General features: G+C 48.0%; 1 pseudogene; it reads left to right on the plus strand.

Annotated features, from left to right (window-relative positions):
- The first annotated feature begins 1,400 nt into the window (after nucleotides 1–1,400).
- LOC110542217 (large ribosomal subunit protein eL38-like) lies at nucleotides 1,401–1,611 on the plus strand (annotated as a pseudogene).
- Nucleotides 1,612–17,810: the final 16,199 nt, after the last annotated feature.

Below are 17,810 nucleotides of genomic sequence, written 5' to 3' on the forward strand. Positions count from 1 at the left end.
ATCACGGTTGACACGCTATGCATTTTACTTGCGTATTTGTTTAGTGTTTGGCTGTCTGCAGTCCCCAGGATAACATCAGCTCCAGCAGGAACAAGACTTTCACAGTATCCCCAGCACAATGCCTCCTCCCTGCACAGTATGTGCTTAGTATAAGTAGCTGCTGCACGAATAAAGATGACGATGGAGACTGAGTTCACCACATTCGTTACTCTGCAAATAAACTTTTGCAAGTTGAGGCTCAGGAAAGACAAAGGTACAGGTTAAGGGGAAAGTCTCCTTTGGGGCTGTGCGGCAGAGAACCCGAGGCACCAGTCACTACATGGTCTAACAGTCCAAACCAAGACCACAGCTCTCAGTTGGTGGAGAAGAAAGAAGTATAGCTGAGGACCCGGAAAAGAAGGCTTTAGATGCTTTAACGAACTGAACTGTGCCCCCTCCCACCTTCTCCACTCCATTCCTACATCCTAGTATTTTAGGATGCGATGGTCTTTGGAGACAAGGTCTTTAAAGATGTAGAGTGAAAATGAGGAAATATGGAAGATCCTTTATCCATATCATGAAGTCTTTATTTGAAGAGATCGGGACATAGATGTCCACTGGGGGAAGACCAGAGAGAAGATGGCTTTCTATAAGCCAAGAGAAGGGAACCCCGCAGAAACCAATTCTGCTAGCAGTTTGATCTTGAACTCCCATCCTCCATAAGTGTTGAGAAGATGGATTTCTGTTGTTGCAGCCACCTATAGTACTCTGTGGTGGACTAATTGTGTGAATTAATAATATAGATGCATTAGCAACACAATTCTCGCATGAACTACAGGGTAGATAGCATAATTCCCTTATTTTACAGATGGGGAAGCAGGCTAAAAGTGGGGAAGTGACTTACCTAGAGTTGCACAGTTGTGGTTTGTGTGGAAACCAAAGCTAGAGCAGCAGACGATGTAGTGGGAAGATGGGGGATTTCCTAGAAGTGATCTAGATATTGTGACATCTATCCATATTGTTAGGCAAGTGTCATAAAGGTCTTAAAGACTAAAGGATCTAGACAGCCAGGTGATCATCTTCATTGAGGAGAGAGTGCTCCCCAACATTTGGGCTTTAGAGCCCTTTTATGCTCTTCTAAAAATCAACGAGAACAAAACAAATGAGGGGGAAAAAAAAACAAAGAGTTTCTGTTTATATCTGTTTATCTACTGAAGTTACCATATTAGACAGGAAAACAGAGGCATTAAAAAAATTCCATTAGCAATCAAAACAATGGCATTATTTTTCTAACCACCCTCCAGTATGGGTATTACTGCTATCACCATCCCATTTTATAGGTAAGAAATCAAAGGGGAAAGGGAGTCGAGTCGGAGGCAATCTGCGCTGTGTGCCATCACCAGCGCCGAGTGCCCGTCGCCATGCCTCGGGAAACTGAGGGAATCAAGGACTTTCTGCGCACAGCCTGGCGGAAGGAAGCCAAATCCGTCAAGGTCAAGAAGAAGAAGGGTACTGTGAAGTTCAAGGTTTGCTGCAGCAGGTGCCTTTACACCCCGGTCATCTAGACAAGGAGAAGGCAGAGGAGCTGAAGCAGCTCTAGCCCCTGGTTTGGCAGTGAAGGAGCTGAAATGAACCTCTGCATCTAACTATTAAAAATTCTGGAAAGCAAGCAAGCAAGCAAGCAAGAAATCAAGCTCAGTAATGCTAAGCACTTGTAGGCCTCAAAGCTAACAAATGAGTAAAGGCAGGACTGGACTAGGCATTTTGACTCCAGAGCTCAAGTAGTGGGCTGCTTTTTACGGCGCTTGGGCACCGTGTTGGTTACTTTTCCCATTGCTATGAAACACATCCTGATAAAAGGAGGAAATGGTTTATCTTGGCTCCTAGTTTGGGAGTATAGTCCACTAGGATGCAGAAATCAAAGCGTCGGGACTTGAAGCAGCTGGTCACACTGAAAAGGGGGAGCAATGGCTAGTGCCGAAGCTTAGGGATTCCTGCTGCCTGTTGCCATCGCACTGGATCTGACCAAGATAATCCCTCACAGGCATGCCCAGAGGCTAACCTAATGTTAGTGGCACCCCAACCCCCGACACACACACACACACACACACACACACACACACGCATGCACGCACGCATACACACACGATGGTACCCTGCGAGATTCTAAATCTTGTCAAGCTGACAGTAAGCATTACTCATCCCAGAGGTGATACAGCCATTGGAGCCTTTTTTTTTTTTTTTTTTTTTTTTTTTTTTGGTAGGTTGGGGCTAAGTCCCTGTAGCCTGTCTGGAACAATGACAGGGTACAAAGAGTTAACCTTTTCCCAAGATAAAACTTGAAACTGAGAGCTTTCTTTCCCTAGAGGCACACCAGGCATTCCACACCCAAGCAAGGGTGAGAAGTCTGCTCTGACAGCACAAACCTCCCGCAAGTTATTTATTGAGGTGTCGTGGCACCCTTGCCACATCCCAGAGCCTCTGGATGGAGGCTCCTCTGCAGGGTCTGTGATCGCCCAGAAAGGCCAGGAAGAAATGCGTTCTCGGAAGAGTCCGAGGTAGGATGAAACTGAGCTATGCCCTCCCGTGAAAGCCTTGCCCAGCCCACATTTGTCTTTCCCATCTCCTTTTCCCTTTGTGAGCATTTGCTGAGGACCTCTCGCGTGCCATGTGCTATGTGCCCTGTACCTTCTCAATCAGAACAATGTCTGAGCCTGTGGCAATTTTGTGCAACTGGTCATTTGCAAATTCAATCTATCAACGCTTACTAAGCACTGATAATGTGCCCGGCAATTAACTGGATACCTGGAGCACCATGCAGAGGAGAAGACAGATAAGGACCTGTCTTTGGGGAAGTTCATGACCATATGGAGAAGACAGATGAGGAGAGAGGCAATCCTGGGCAGTGCGGGATAAAGAGAAGCATAGAGGGCGCCACGGACCAAGCAAGCACAGACTAGGAGCTCAATAAATATTTGCAGTCATTAAGCTGAGGCCCTCTCATGATGAGAGCTCTAGGCTAGATGTCCAAGGTGTTTCCCTATTATATTTGCCAAAGAAGGATAACAGCTGTGGCCAGCTCCTCGTGGTCATCAGGGATCCGGGCAGGTCCACCTTGTGGGCCTGATAAGCTTTCAGGCTCTTGGGTTCTTTTCTAGGTTTTCTGCATCCCCCAGAAGGGAGAAGGAAAGGCAGGGCATGGAAGAACATGGGGACTATTTTAGGGCTGCTGGGGAAAGCCTCAGAGCGGACTTCTCTGGTTTATGGAGGGACACAGGTTGGGGTGTGGAGTGAGGCATAAGGGTATAGGCAGCCACAATGCCTCTAGAGCAGCGGTTCTCAACCTTCTTACTGCTGTGACCCTTTAGTACAATTCCTCATGCTGTGGTGACCCGAATCATAAAATTATTTTAGTTTCTACTTTATAACTGTAATTTTGTTATTTTTATGAACCACAGTGTAAATATCTGTGTTTTCCAATGGTCTTAGATGAGCCCCGTGAAAGGCTCATTCAACCTCCAAGGGGTCACAGAACTGCTGCTTTAGATGCATTTAGCAGAGGAAAGTGATGTTAAATCTTTGGGGGAGGGGAGTTGGGGGGGTTGTTTGTTTGGAGACAACAGTCTTTTTGAGATAGCCCTGGCTGTCCTGGAACTCGCTCTGTAGACCAGGCTGGCCTCGGACTCTGAGATCTGCCTGCCTCTGCCTGCTGAGTGCTGGGATGAAAGGCGTGCTCCACCACCATCTGGCTGTAATGCTGAATCTTGAACAAGGACAGGAATGCGATTAGGAGGCTGGTATGGGTTGTAGATGGCCACAAACGTCTAGCTAGTAGGTGTCCATTGTGGGTGTGGTTATCATCGTCCCTATGGCTTCTGTTGATAAAGCCCATCTTAGTGCTGAGAAAAGGCAGACTTGAGGGGGTTCCTTTTGTTCTTCAATGGTGGTTTTAAGAACGACTAGATAAAGGGGCCCAACAGGCCACCATCTCTGCCTGCCTTTATCCTGCTTGCAAGCCTCCAGCATTTAGAGGAGGGGATGGCCACTGACAGGCGGCCCCAAACTTACGTGGTCTAAGATTATCAAGTCTGGTGGGGGACTGTTAGTCCAGCTGTTTGTCCAGTTTTTAGTTCCAGAAAAAGCATGTTGTTTCTACATTGAGCTCACGGCCACCCTTGTTTATGTGTCTTGACAAAAGCCCCTACAGTGTTAGGGACGTGCCGTTTTCCCCCAAAGAGAGTTAAGCACAGCATACTATTGTGGTTGTGCAGTGGTTTCCTTCGAAATTAAAACATTCCATTTTGGAGGGAAGCTTCTTAAGACAAGATGCTCTAGGAAGTTCATTAAAGCTTAATATCAGAAGTAAGCAACTCTAAATAGCTTCAGGAAGTTCCTGAAAATGATCAGATTCACTAGGGCCCTCCCCATAAGAGTATATTAACTTAAAGACTGTTGAGAATAACAACAATAACAGAAAGACTCTAAGACAAGCGCAGCTGCTTGGAAGAGGCAGAGGCAGAGGCAAGGCCGGGGGCCTGTAAGAAGCAGACACCAGCCTAGAAGAAACACAGCTCTGCAGATCAGGGGCAGACCAACTGAGCCACCTGGAAAGGACGCCTTCGAACCCATTGAGCGGCTACAGGTCCCCAGCTTTTCTGAGCTGTCATCCACCCTGGGTGGGCTTTGGAGATGCAGCTGTCTTTGAGTCATTTCTGTTCCTGTAAGTAATTCCTCACCTATATTCCTTAAGTAATCGCAATCAAACTCATTGGTTCACTAGGTTGGACTTTGGGGATACCCATACTTTGAGTGAGTAAACCTGTGCATTGCGTCTCCCCCCAACCAAAAAAAAAAAGTCTGTAACACACCAAACATCAAGCCTACAGTGAGACACCCTATGAGCACTACCCAAGGGCAACTGGCCGATCAGTCCTAGAAGGCAAAAGGGCGTAGAGAACACGACAAAAATAGATGGCTAGCGTATGTATTAAAGGCCAGTTAAAAATTGCTAAAAGGAGGCAGAGGTGGACCGTGTGATTTTACATTGTTAACAGAAAATCTTTTTCTCTTCCCCAGCTTGCGTTCAGAATAGTCAGAGACACAGGAACCCAGAGAAGAACAAAATGCCAGCTTGCTACAGACAGAGCTACATGGAGAACATGGCTTGGGCAGAGAAGCCACCTAGAGCTGATCCCTGTGGTGCCGAAAACACAGCCCTGTCTTCGCAGACATCTATAAGCCAGACCTCCCCTGGAGCTTAGCAGGGCTTGGGTGCAGAGGGGTTACAACCCTTCCTCCATGCTTACCAGCAAGTCCAGTAGATGCCTCTGATGCCTTCCCTTTCCCAACAATGCACTTATGCGGCCATCAGAGGTACAAGCAAGTATCCCCCCAGGACAGCCAGGCCCTTTCCTGAGGAAGGAATTTGTGATGGGTGGCAAACCTCTGAGCGTATTCCTCAGAGAGAGGAATATACTCATTTTTCTTCTTTTTCAAAAATTATGATGCAAAACATCACAATCCAGTGTGAACATAAAACACCCACACCCCCCCACACCCACACCCCCCCCACACACACAGAAAGCCATTGGCAAACTGCAAGCCCCCTTCCATGCACCATCTCATCCTAACTAGCCCTGTGTGTTGCTGTGCATCCCCGCAGCCTTATGAGTGGTAAGGTTGAGGGCATACTTAATGAACACGTTTTTATCTGGCTTTCTCCAAATTTCTGTCTGAAGCATCTGAGCATGCCCATGAGGCTGCATGCAGCACAAAGAAAGGAATCTTGCCTTCCTGATCACTGTTGATCCCTGTGGCTGAGCACCTATGCCATGCACTCAAAAACATAATAGTCATGGGTGATACCGATTAGGTGGGTGTAGGTGTCAAAGCACATCATTTAATTGCCTCTTTCCCAGAAGTAAATGCTGTAGTCACTTCTATGACCCACATCTTATAGAAGGGGAAACTGAGACCCAGAGAAATGACTTAGCACCCCCCCCACACACACCATAGTGCTATATCTTCACATGAACATGTCTGTATTAAGAGCATTTCCCTGCTCAACACACTCGTTTACAATTTCCGTTTTTATCTGACAGAACGGCTCTCCTCCTACCCTAGAGAGGACTTAGAAGTCCATTCTGGATCGGTCCGTGCCACAGGAGTCCTTTACCAGTATGGGTCCAGAATGGCTTTGGGTCTGCTTTCTTCTGGGCCGTGTTACCTATGTCATGCCTTTAACCAAGAAGCTGTCAGGCATCTGCCTAAGTCACAGATGCCAGGCTTTCAGCAAGATCCCTTCCTGTCCTATAGAATTGTACAAGACCAGCTGGGTGCAGTGGTGCACACCTATCCCAGCACCCAGGGAGGCAGAGGCAGGTGGGTCTCTGTGAGTTCGAGGCCGGCCAAGTCTACAGAGTGAGTCCAGGACAGCCAAGGCTACACAGAGAAACCCTGTTTCGCAAAAAAACAAACCAGGAGGGCTGAATCTGCTCATAAACCATTATCATAGCTGGGCCTGTTGGCTCTTGACATCCCTTCATAGAAGGAAGGGGAAATGATGAGAATTATGAGATGATCACCCGGGTCTGCAGCCCCTGCTTCCACCCAGCTGTATGCAACTCTTCCCTAGTTACATGAGATCTGGAGGTCTCAGGAAGGGCTAGAGTGTGCAGGCAGGGAAGGGCTGGAGTGGGGGACTTGGGGACTTCATTTACACAGCCATGAGAGAGTCATTTTCCCTGTTGGGCACAGACTTCCAGTGTGGGTGCTTTAAGGTCTCCTGACTCCTGCCTCTCACCCCTCACCCACTGCTCTGTAAGACTAACAGACTCACTGGTTCTTCAGAGGGAACTTTGGTAGAACCAAAGCTTGGCTTGCTTTGGGGACCTAAGGAGGAGGGGCGGACCTTGTTTACAACTTCCTCAGGGAAAAACTTTCAGCAGCAAGAAGCCAATTGGGTCAGTGCTTTGGATGATTTCCCATACCTATTTGGCCTCTCCTGTCCAAGGGTCTGTGTCTGAATGCTCATATGTGAGTTTTTCTTTTTTTTTTTTATCCTGTTTTTAATCTTTTTTTTTAATCCCTTATAAATGAAGTCTAGTTTTTTATCCAAAGAAATTACGGTAGCCACATTATCAGCAGTTTTACATTGGTTCCCTAAGTTCCACTTTTCACAGCACGACAGAGAAAGAGCCATGTAATCCCTGCACAGCCTAATATGTCACATTATAATAAAGAAGTACCATGCTAAGGGAACCCAAGCTCTTGCTAATGTGTGGTAAGCTGGCCTGCTTTTTGATTCAGAGGGTAACATGTGCATTTCTGTGAGGACTCTCTGGCCGCTGGAAGCTGTTCTGCTCCCAAGATCCCCTGAGAACTAAAGTCTCCTAAGAGCAGCTTTTGATCAATGGTAGGGACTTGGCATTTCATCACTCCAGCTCTCGGGCATGCCAGGAACTGGCTTCAGAATTCCCAGTGTGGTAACTGGTTTGTTAGCACCGCCTCTTTCCCTTACTGGCTAGAGCGCTCTGTTCTGAGTCACCTCCATTTGAACTTGGGTCCTTGGCTTCATCCTCTTCTTCACTCCAACACCCAGCACTTATTGTGGAACAAACTATGAACCCCATGAGTACAGGCAACCTCTCCTATGTACTCTAATCTAGAAACAGCGAGGTCAAGATATAATGGCATCCCTCATCCCTTGTGAGTCTGATCTGCTCTTCAGCACCCTGATACTCAGAGTCAGGGGTTCCATGGATTGAATGGAAAGGATACTTGGGAATGACTGGATGGATGGATGGATGGATGGATGGATGGATGGATGGATGGATGATGTGAAACCAAAGCTGAGAATTCTCATCAACACTGGGCACAGACTGCATGAAGTTGGTATTGAGGAGAGAATGCAGGAACATGGAGATGCCGAGCCTGAGCCAAGAAAGTTGTTTTGCTATGGAATATATTATTTTTGCAGGTTGCTATAGTTACCGCTGTGAAATTAAAAATTAAAACCTTGTGAAAGAGAGAGGGTTGACTGAGATGAGGCAGTTCCTTGACAGGCTGAGTTATTTATCTTTTCCCCATGTAACATCTGGTTACGTGCTTGCAAATTTATTTTTAATTCAGAGCTCTAAAAAAGATTTTGCATTGATATGCCATGCAGAAATGAATCACTTGGGAGGGAAAGATTAGCGGGTAGCATCTCGTGGCAACTGGTGACCTCTGGTGTGTCCCCTGGCCCTTGCCTCTGCTTCTCAGACAACCTCTAGGCATCAGAGTATGGCAAGCATCTGGAACCCCTGCCAATCAAGCAGCTGCCGTAACCATGGCTCCCAGACACAGAGCCTCACTGGAGGCTGCTTTCAGTTCCAGTGACTCTGACCAGGAGGATGAGCGTGGCTCCTAGAAAGAGGCTATGAGGCCCTCTCTCTTCAGTCTGGTCCCCAGCCTGGGAAACACTCAGTGTCACCCAGGATCTTTGGGGGCTCTGAATCAGACCCCCAGAAAGCCAATGCTGGTGGTTTAGTGGAGATGACAGTGGCTGGAACTGGAGATGCGGGATCTGGGTCCAGCCCAGACTCTGCAGGCTGTGTGTGTTTGACCCCCATTCATCTGCTTCTTCAGGGAGCAGTTGGAGTCTGAGGTATTCCCTGAGCCCATCCTAGAAATCTCTGGAGTCATCTTGCTTTTTCCCTGTCGCCCAAAGAATCAGGCTGGAATTCAGGTGGGCTGCCATGATCGTCCCCTCACCCTTCTCCTACTTCAGGCTTCTGTCCTGGGTGTTTCCTGTACACAGGAATCTCTTCCCTCCTGTTCCCAGGTCTCCCTTCTCTGCCTCATCCAGGGCTTTGCCACAACCATCCAGCTGACCTCTGCTTCCCTTTTCTGCACCCATCCTGGCTGGGCTCTCCAGCTCCTGATGTACAGTCTAGGGTTCCGTGTTCTCTCTCACCCACAGTAGCCAGCTACCAGGTGTTTCTCCTCTTGACAGATTGAAGCTTTTCCCCAATGTATCGTTACAGTTATTATGTTTGTGTTTGCTGCTACTAGTTCTTTACTGCGCACAATTTAAGCTTTAGTATAAGTCTATATGTCTATACAGACAAAGGCACGTATATAGGGTTTGGAGCTTTTGGGGACATGAGGTGACTACTGTAGTGTTGTTGATTTTCTTCCCGACTTGCTGCTGTTTGTATCAACAGAGATTATCTCTCTTGGTCACAACTTTGTCTTCTATGTCCAGAGCAGGGTCTGCAGTCTATACAGCATAGGACTTAATTAATAGTTTGGGCTTTTGTTTTGTTTTGTTTTGTTTTGTTTTATTTTGAGTAAAGGAATGAATGGAGTGAGAGAATAACGAAAGCATTTCTCATTCCTCACTGTATGCTAGACCAGGTGGGGATAAACTAGGATGGGCAGGAAACAAGGGGAAAGGAATGTGTCTCTGCCCACCTTCCCACCCAAAAGCTTCATTGGTTAGGAAAATGAATGCTGAAGGCAACTACAAAGGAAGAGACCAGCTCCTCACAACAGTGGAGACTTGTGCATGCGTGGGCAGGTTTGTGTGGGGTGGGGGCCTTTGTTGCAGTCACAGCATTGATCCTGTCAGGTGTGAAGCCTAACCAACAAGAATGCTAACAGCCACTCATTATCAAACAGTATTTTAGATAAGTCACCCTTTCAGCCCTGTAAGATCAGCCCTGTAGCACTATTCTCCTGCTGGGTTCCCAATGTCCAGCCGAGCACAGTACACATTTATAGAATGAACCAGTCTCCATGTCTTATTTAAGGCAGATAGGGTATTGTTTTGTCTAAGGACAGGGAGCCATGTTTATTTGGCTCTGTCCATGGTGGCAAAGGAGACCTCTTCCACTTTGGGCCCTGAAGAAGAAATGACTCCCCATCCCTCATGTACCCTCATAATTTTCCTGACAGCATTTGGCTGAGTCTGAATGATGCCAGGCTAGGTGGACTGGCAACCAGGCGAGAGCTTCTCTGGAAACAGCAGACTCAGCCTGGACCTTGTATCTTTGGAACATCTTAGCTGTTGTCACTCTCCACAGTGTCTGCCAGGGATAAGGTGGGAGGATCAGGGAACAGTCTGTGGGCAGACGCATCCAAACTTCTTGACAGGTCTGGACTCATTACCCAGGTTCCCCACATGAGCGCGCTCCAAAAAAAATCGTGGCTGAAACCCTGGGCTTGCAAGCCCATTGGAGGATGAATAATTAACTAGCTCGCTGCGCCAACAGCTGATGCAGAGGGTGCCATGTAGCTGGCAACTGTGTCCCAGCTTGGCTCTGATTTGGTAGTGCCGAGAGCAGCAGGACTCCTGATTGAGGTGCCTGTCTGTACGGCTGATCCAGTGAACAGAGACAGGATTGGGAAGGTGGTGCTTCCAGACAAAGCAGGCACAAATTGAGTTGTCTTCTGGACAACTCAAGATCCTTAAGGACCTCGTCTTAGCTCCTTCCCATTCCTCATCTCTTCCATGCAATGGCAACTCGACGAGCTCCACTTTGAGGAGTAGTAAGGAGATTTGGATCAGTAACCCAAACTCTAAAGTGCCTTGGAAAGGCAAGGGCCCTATCAAGGGAATCTCTTGTTCTCTTCCCCCTTGTCTGCTTTGCTCTAGGCTTTGAGCTCTGGCAACAAACAAGTGCTCTGCCATGCTGCAACCTGCATGGCTTTAGGGTTTGACATGACTTGGGTGATGGAGAAAATGAAGAAAGGACACACACCTGACATACCTCCAGAAAAGCTGGGTCAGGTGGGCCCTATGCTCTGGTGGAGATGCACAAACAGCAGCCCAGAAGCTCCGGAGCATTTATTTATACAGCCGAGCAAGGAAGTGGGTGTATTGTCTCTATCAGATTGAAAAGGCAGATTTAGCTGATCTTGGTAGGGGGGTCTCTATAGGGGACCAGTCTCAGCCTGAAAACATTCAGGAGGAGGAAGCTGCTGTTGACATTTCACACACACTGACAACGTCTGCACAGGAAGGCTTTGCCATTTTCCTGAACCTTAACTGGAAAAGCTTTGCCATTCCAGTGCGTCTGAGGCATTAGGGTTCTTGACATGGCTGTGCTCGTGCCAACAACACATATCCAACTCAGAACTTCACCTGCTCCCCACCCTGCAGTCCTTGCTTGCCTGTCTGCCCTGGGAATTTGGTATCATCCCTCAGTGCTAGTCTAGTCAGCACAGGAAGGATAGTATGAGGGGAACTGTAGGCTAAGCGAGATGTTTGCTCAAAGTCTGTGGGGTGGATTCTTGGGACCTTGGACATTTTACAGCAGGTGGGTTTAGGGCAAGATCCATATTTCATACTTCAAGATCTTTGAACTTGTTCATGAGGACCATTCTGGTGGCTGGCCACTACGTGGCCCGAAGAACATGGCATAGATGCATTTTTGGAGCTTGGTCCAAGCAAAGTCCTGAAGCTGGTACATTTGGAGAGGAGAGCAAAATCACGTATGTATATGGCAGTGCAATGGTGTAGAAGGATTGGGTCTGGGCTCAAGAAGGTCTTCGGTCCTATTTAGACCCTCCTTTTGGGAAATTTAGGAATGAGTGCAATGCAACCAACCCTACCATGGGACTGTTTGCCTTGTGAGGCAAGGAAGTCTAAGGTAGGTCACCTAGGGCCAGTGTGGTCACTGACGTCACTGGGGACCGAGGCTCTGTTTGCTGTTTGTTCTACCTCTAACAAGCAACTTGTGCTGGAGAGATGGCTCAGAGGATAAGAGCACTGATTGCTCTTCCCAAAGGTCCTGAGTTCAATTCCCAGCAACCACATGGTGGCTCACAACCATCTAAACATGAAATCTGGTTCCCTCTTCTGGCGTGCAGGTGTACATGCTAACACACATTGCATAAGTAATAAATAAATAAATCTTTAAAAAAAAAAACAAGCAACTTGTTCCCCTCATTCTTGGTGCTTCATGGTTCTACAATGGCTTTGGAGGGGTCTCAGGAAATGTACCCCTTTTCTGTTCAGGAAAGAGGGGAAGCAGTAAACATTACTGGAAGCTTTGCCATGCACAGTAACACCCGAATGTACACAAATCTCATTGGCTTGATCAGTGTCATGTGTCACTCCTAGTCAGAGGGGAAAACGAATGTTAGCTTCCCTGTAGCCACTGGGAGAGGAGCTTTTAGCTATGTGAAAGGCAGCTGTGCACACATGGGAGCTCCCTGAACTTGGAAATCCTCCTCGTCTGTGAACACTGATAATTTACTCTTCTGTTAAGAGTAAATGATAACATATGAACGAGGCTTGGGTTGTACAGCCAAGGTCACAGGGTCCAGTCTCACTCTGCCAAGTGCCAGCTGTGGAATCTCAGCCTCTGGAACTCTTGTGCCTCCATTTGCTCTACTGTAAAATGGAGCATGTCGTTCCCCAACAGAGGGTTTTTACCAGGATGAAAAATAAAATGGTCCTTCACAGGGGAAAAGAACTCCACAAGAAGACTGACAGAGTCAACTAATCTAAGCCCATAGGGGGGCTTACAGAGACTGAAGCACCAACCAAAGAGCATGCATGGACAAAACCTTGACTCACGACACATATGTAACTGACGGGCAGCTTGGTCTTCATGTGGGTCTTTTAGCAAGAGGAATCTGTTGCCTGCTTTTGAATTACTTTCCCTTAGCTGGGCTGCCTTGTCTGGCCTCAGTGGAAGAGGATGCACTTAGTCCTGATGTGACTTTATGTGCCGGGGTGGGTTGGTACGGGGGTGGGGGGACTCCCCTTTTCTGAAAAGGGAAGAGAGAAAAGGGGAAGAGTAGGACTGGGGGGGAGAGGAGGAGGGGATCTGCGATTGGGATGTCAAGTGAATAAACAAATAAATTTAATTTTTTAAAAAAGGTCCCAGAAAGAATGTTGACTTGTGTATGAACCTGTCTTGTGCATCAAAGAAAAGTTGATGTGATCACTATTGTTATCACCGCTGTGACTGCAGCCACCACTATGAGGTTGTACAGAAAGATCACAATTGTCATTGTGACTGTGGTCACCACTGTGAGGTTTTTCTGTGGCGTCCTAAGGCATGGCCCAGCTCTGCCTGACCTGTTGGTGGCTTTAACCCCATGAGCGGCCAGGTACTCCCTTTGTAGGGTAAGGTCCCATAGTGGCCAAGAAAGGCCTCAGACATATTTCTCAAGCTCTGGTTTGAGCCTTATTGTGGATGTCAGCCAACCTGAGCTGGAGGAAGGGAGGTGGTAAACTCTCTTCCAGTGGCCAGTCATCCCTCTCCCTCATGGGCTGAGGTTTCTCTGCTCAGACACCTCTTTCCTGCATCTGGTCCCTGGCCCTTTCTCCCTTTGGTCGTTCTCTTCCGACACACCCTTCTGTGACTTTCCAGCCTACTTCCGTGGGGGGAGGGGTCCGAAGAGTCAGTCCTGGGAGGGGCACCTTGAGGGAGAGAAGCGTTTTCTGGAATCCAGCCCTCTAGAAAGGGTTTGCCTCCTTCCTAACTTCTGGTGATCTCAGCAAGCTCTCATTCCTTTCTGTGCCTCAGTTTCCCGATCCGTTCAACTGACCATCTGAGCAGACTGGGTTCTGATGACGACACATTTCCAAGTCTCCAGTCAGTGTCTGAAATGCAGATGTCCTCACAGCAACCCTTCCTGCAGTGTTACAGGAATGGGGCAGAGCTGACGGGCTCTAGTATTTTAACCCCAAAGTTAACGTGAAAAGCCTGACGGCAGTAACTAGTGGGTATAGATTTACCATGCGTCAGGCATTTTGCTAAAATGTTTCACACATCTTAATTTATGATGTAATCTCTCAGTAATGCAGTGGGGAAAGCACTATTAATAGTTTAAATTTGAGTAACAAGCGATTGAGTAACTTACCCTGGGCTGCTCAGCAGATTGGGGAATCTGACAACAGCTCGCTTGGCTCTGAACCACTGCTGTTTGTTTGTTTGGGGGGAGGGGAGGGGCATGGCTAACTCCTCTTTTCCGATGTTGGAATCTCGTTTGCAGCCTTCTCTCCAAAGTCTTTGCTTGGCTTCCGCTTGCACACCTGTGGGGACGGAGGGCTCACTACCTCCCCGGGGATCCAGCTCTGGCTGCATCAGTATGAAAACACTCCCTCAAGTTTGTGGAGTGCTTAATAAGTCTTCAAGCCTAAGAGTGGTTTCCTGGGAAACGGAGCAGCTTGCTCAGTCCCCAGGGACATGGTGTGGTCTGGATTACAAGTAAAGAAATTTAGAAGGAGCCGAAAAACCTCACGCTTTGTTGCCACAGGAGGAAGGACGGACACATCGTGAACCCAAAAGCAGAGGCTTATTGTATGAGTTGCTCCCGCCTTGAGCTTAGTCTGCTTTTTTGTGCTGCCATGTAAAATCCTGCAGTCTGCATGATTCATAAGTGGGGAAGTTTGCCTGGAGCCTTTGTGGTGGCAGCTGTGATCTCAGCAATGAGGAGTGGAGGCAGAAGGATGGCGAGTTTGGGGCTCCGCGGTGAAGGCTAGTCGGAAGACACCGAGGACTGTGGGTGGAGCGTAGTGGCTGAACCGTAGTCTAGCATGCACAAGGGAATCACCTCCAGCACTGCCAGGAGGAACGTTGACTGGGTTTATGGTTGTAGAGTACCGGTTCTCAACCTGTGGGTCGTGACCCCTGGGGCTTGACTGACCCTTTCACAGGGGTCACATATCAGATAGCCTGCATATCAGATATTTTCATTGTGATCCATAATGGCAGCAAAATTACAGTTATGAAGTAGCAACAAAAATGATTTTATGGTTGGGGGGGTCACCACAACCTAAGGAGCTGTATTAAAGGGTTCCAGCATTGGAAAGGTGGTGAGCCACTGCCCTGAAGGACTAGGAGGACCAAGATCTGGGAACAGGCCCTTTGATAAATGTCTTCTTGCTGCCATCACAGAAGGAAGAAGGACAAAAGAGAGCATGTCCAGGGGCAACAGATGTTCGACAGACAGACAGATGAACTCCTGTTTCAAGGCCTGCTATCTCCATAATCCACACAGGAGTGACACACTCATGATGCAAACATTCGCCTCTGCCTCCTGGTGCTGTGACAGGAGGGTTAGACTGCCCAGTTCACAGGACTGAGCATCAGCCTCACTCACGACTTGTCCTTTATGAGACTAGCCTCTTCACAGAGTTGGCGTGAGGGCTTTGGCCCATAATGCACAAGAGGGGCCAGGCATTTTGGTACCATCACCTGCTGAAATCCATCATCTCATGCTGTAGTTTTTGTCTTGGTCAACAGCTTGATCATACAGCAGAAGAGCTCAGGATGTCGACTCTTGGATCCAAACTGTCCTGTTCAGCATATAGAAGAATGGAGTCCCAGAAAAGAGGGGGAATTTGGGGTAAATTGGTGGCCTAAAAAAATAATTCCATGGATCAAGGTGAAATGTGATTAACCAGTCCCATGGGCTGTCTCAGGAAATGTGAGGTCCAAGATCAAAAGCAGGCCCCTGGGGGGAGGCTGGCTCCTTGGCACCATGCTTCCAAGAGATTACCACTGTGAGCTTCATCCTGATGTCCAGTTTCTGTGTCCTACAAGGCGTGTCCACGCTTAGCTCTGAGGACGTGAGTACAGGGACATGGCTGAGCCTAGGTGGCTCCATGGAGGGAGCAAGGTGGCCCCATCCCAGCTGCCCTGTGCACAAGACCTTTCTGAACCTCTGTCTTTTTGTACCGAAGACGGAGACTTAAAGGTGACAAGCACAGCTAAGCGGCTAGAAAAGTTGCCAACGCTGAATCTCTCTTAACCATATTTAAAAATTAGGCAGTTTGGCATCAAACCCAGATTCCCTCTTTCTCTCAAAAAGTGAGAACACGCTTCAGGCACTTTGAACTGCTTTCTTGAGAAAGGAAGCTGGGCCTCCCTAGCCCTTGTAGCTGCTCTCTGTTTGCCAATCTCTTGGCAGCCACTATTGGGAGGACTCAATCTAGAGAGGCCCACTCTTTCTCTCCAGACTCCCCTCTCCTCCTCGGACCTTCGTGGGCCTGGAGGCAACCATGCCAGCTCGGGGAGGAAGGTTCTAGAAGAGGTAGCTCCCATTCCCTGGGGGTGTTTGCTCAGGGCCACCCCAGGATGAATATTTCCTTTCATAATGTTGCTAATCACTTTCCCCTGCAGGCAGGAGCCAGCCTCCCCCCTGCTCCAGCAGCTGTGGTGCCCCGTGGGCTCTTCATCAATGTTACATGGTAATTAATAATAGATTCTCCTGCTCCAACTCCTGTTCCCTCTGACAGGCTGGATCTTCCCCACCAGATGAGACCGAAATCAAAGGCCTGAAATTGCAACTGAAAATATTTCCTCCACCAATTCGAGGAGGGAAGGACCCGGGACAGCTTAAACTCCTGGTGTGTCCAGCACAGGGTGATGAGTTTCTTGTTTTCTCCTATGAGACCACAGAGGAATAGTTTCACATTAGCCACTGGATACTCATATGCATGTGCTCAGCGGGGTCCATAATTCTACTTGTCTTGGTGTGATGAAGTAAATGGTGATGCAGCTGGAGACCCGAGTGGTGCTGATGCTGGTAGTCCGGGCACCACTCCCTGAGAACCTTCGCTCTATTTACTATGAAAACGGAAAGAGTTACTTGGCCCTGGGAGTGAGGAAGGCAAAGTGGTGCCCACTCACTTAGATACATTCAACTCAGGGCATCACATGATGGGTTAGAAAGCAGGTTCTAGAATCAGACATCCTGGATTCAAGTCTACACACGGTAGAGCTGCCTGTTTTTTTGAAACCGTCTAATGGCATAATCATGTTTAATGTCTCAGTTGACCAGAGAAACAGTTGAGAAAACGGGTGTGGAAAGGTGCACTCAGAAGTGCTAGTTATAGAAATAATTCCACTTAGTGCATGGTTACTGTTGGTATAGGGTCATTGTCCATGATTTTGTGATTAGGTCTTGTGTTGCAGGGGGGAGGGGCATTGACATTCATTCATTCATTTATCAGTTAGTTCCACACAATTTCTTGACCTCCAAGAGCATCCTAGGTGTGGGAAACACGGAGGCAATTGCATTTCCCCTCTCATGGGGTTGCAGGATGGGTGGGTTGGTTAGAGAGAGAAATTTCTTGGCAAAAGGCACATGTAGAAAACTGCAAAGAAGTGTGACATGTGACAAAGAGGAACTAAACACTCCAGAAACAGTCAGCTGAAGTCCATCCCATGACAAGGTGCCCACTGGGGAAAGGGTCCCCCCTAGGCCTTACTAAAAGGGAGGAGGTATCTGTGGGGAGGGTGTTCTAGGAGAGGGCACGGTGAGGGCAAAGCTGGGTTCCACCCAGGTCTGTGCAACCCAGCTGGGCATTTCACGTTTCTTGTCCTCTAAAGACCTTCAGGGACTCCAGAATTTGTGCTTTAGAATCGCTCAGGGGCTTACACCCTCACCCCCATCCTGGGAATTGACTCTAAACTCTACGAGAGGCCTATGTTCTTATACTCCAGGGTTGCTCAACCTGGCTACCAGACAAGAGCAGTTTTAGAGGTGACTAGCTGCCTCGGCCGTTTTCCTGTCTGAACCTGGCTTGATATGCATGTCTGAAGTAGGGTGATAATCTCACCTTTACCACAGGAACAGCGAGAGTCTGAAGCGCTCCTGGCTGTAAACGCTTTGCAAGCTGGACACTTAATAGGTGCTCCATGAGTAGCCTTCTGAGCCTTGGCTCTGGTGAGGCTCAGACCAGAAGTTTTATTGTGTTCTATTTGCACACATTTACATAAAACCTCAACTATTGTGTCCCTCTCCTGAGGTTAGTTCCTGTAATTCCAGGCCACCATCTAAAAAAAAAGGGTGTTGGTCTCCATTTTCTCCACAACTCCATT

The sequence above is a fragment of the Meriones unguiculatus genome, chromosome 18 (genome assembly GCF_030254825.1).
Source record: "Meriones unguiculatus strain TT.TT164.6M chromosome 18, Bangor_MerUng_6.1, whole genome shotgun sequence".
In the NCBI taxonomy this organism is placed as follows: Eukaryota; Metazoa; Chordata; class Mammalia; order Rodentia; family Muridae; genus Meriones; species Meriones unguiculatus.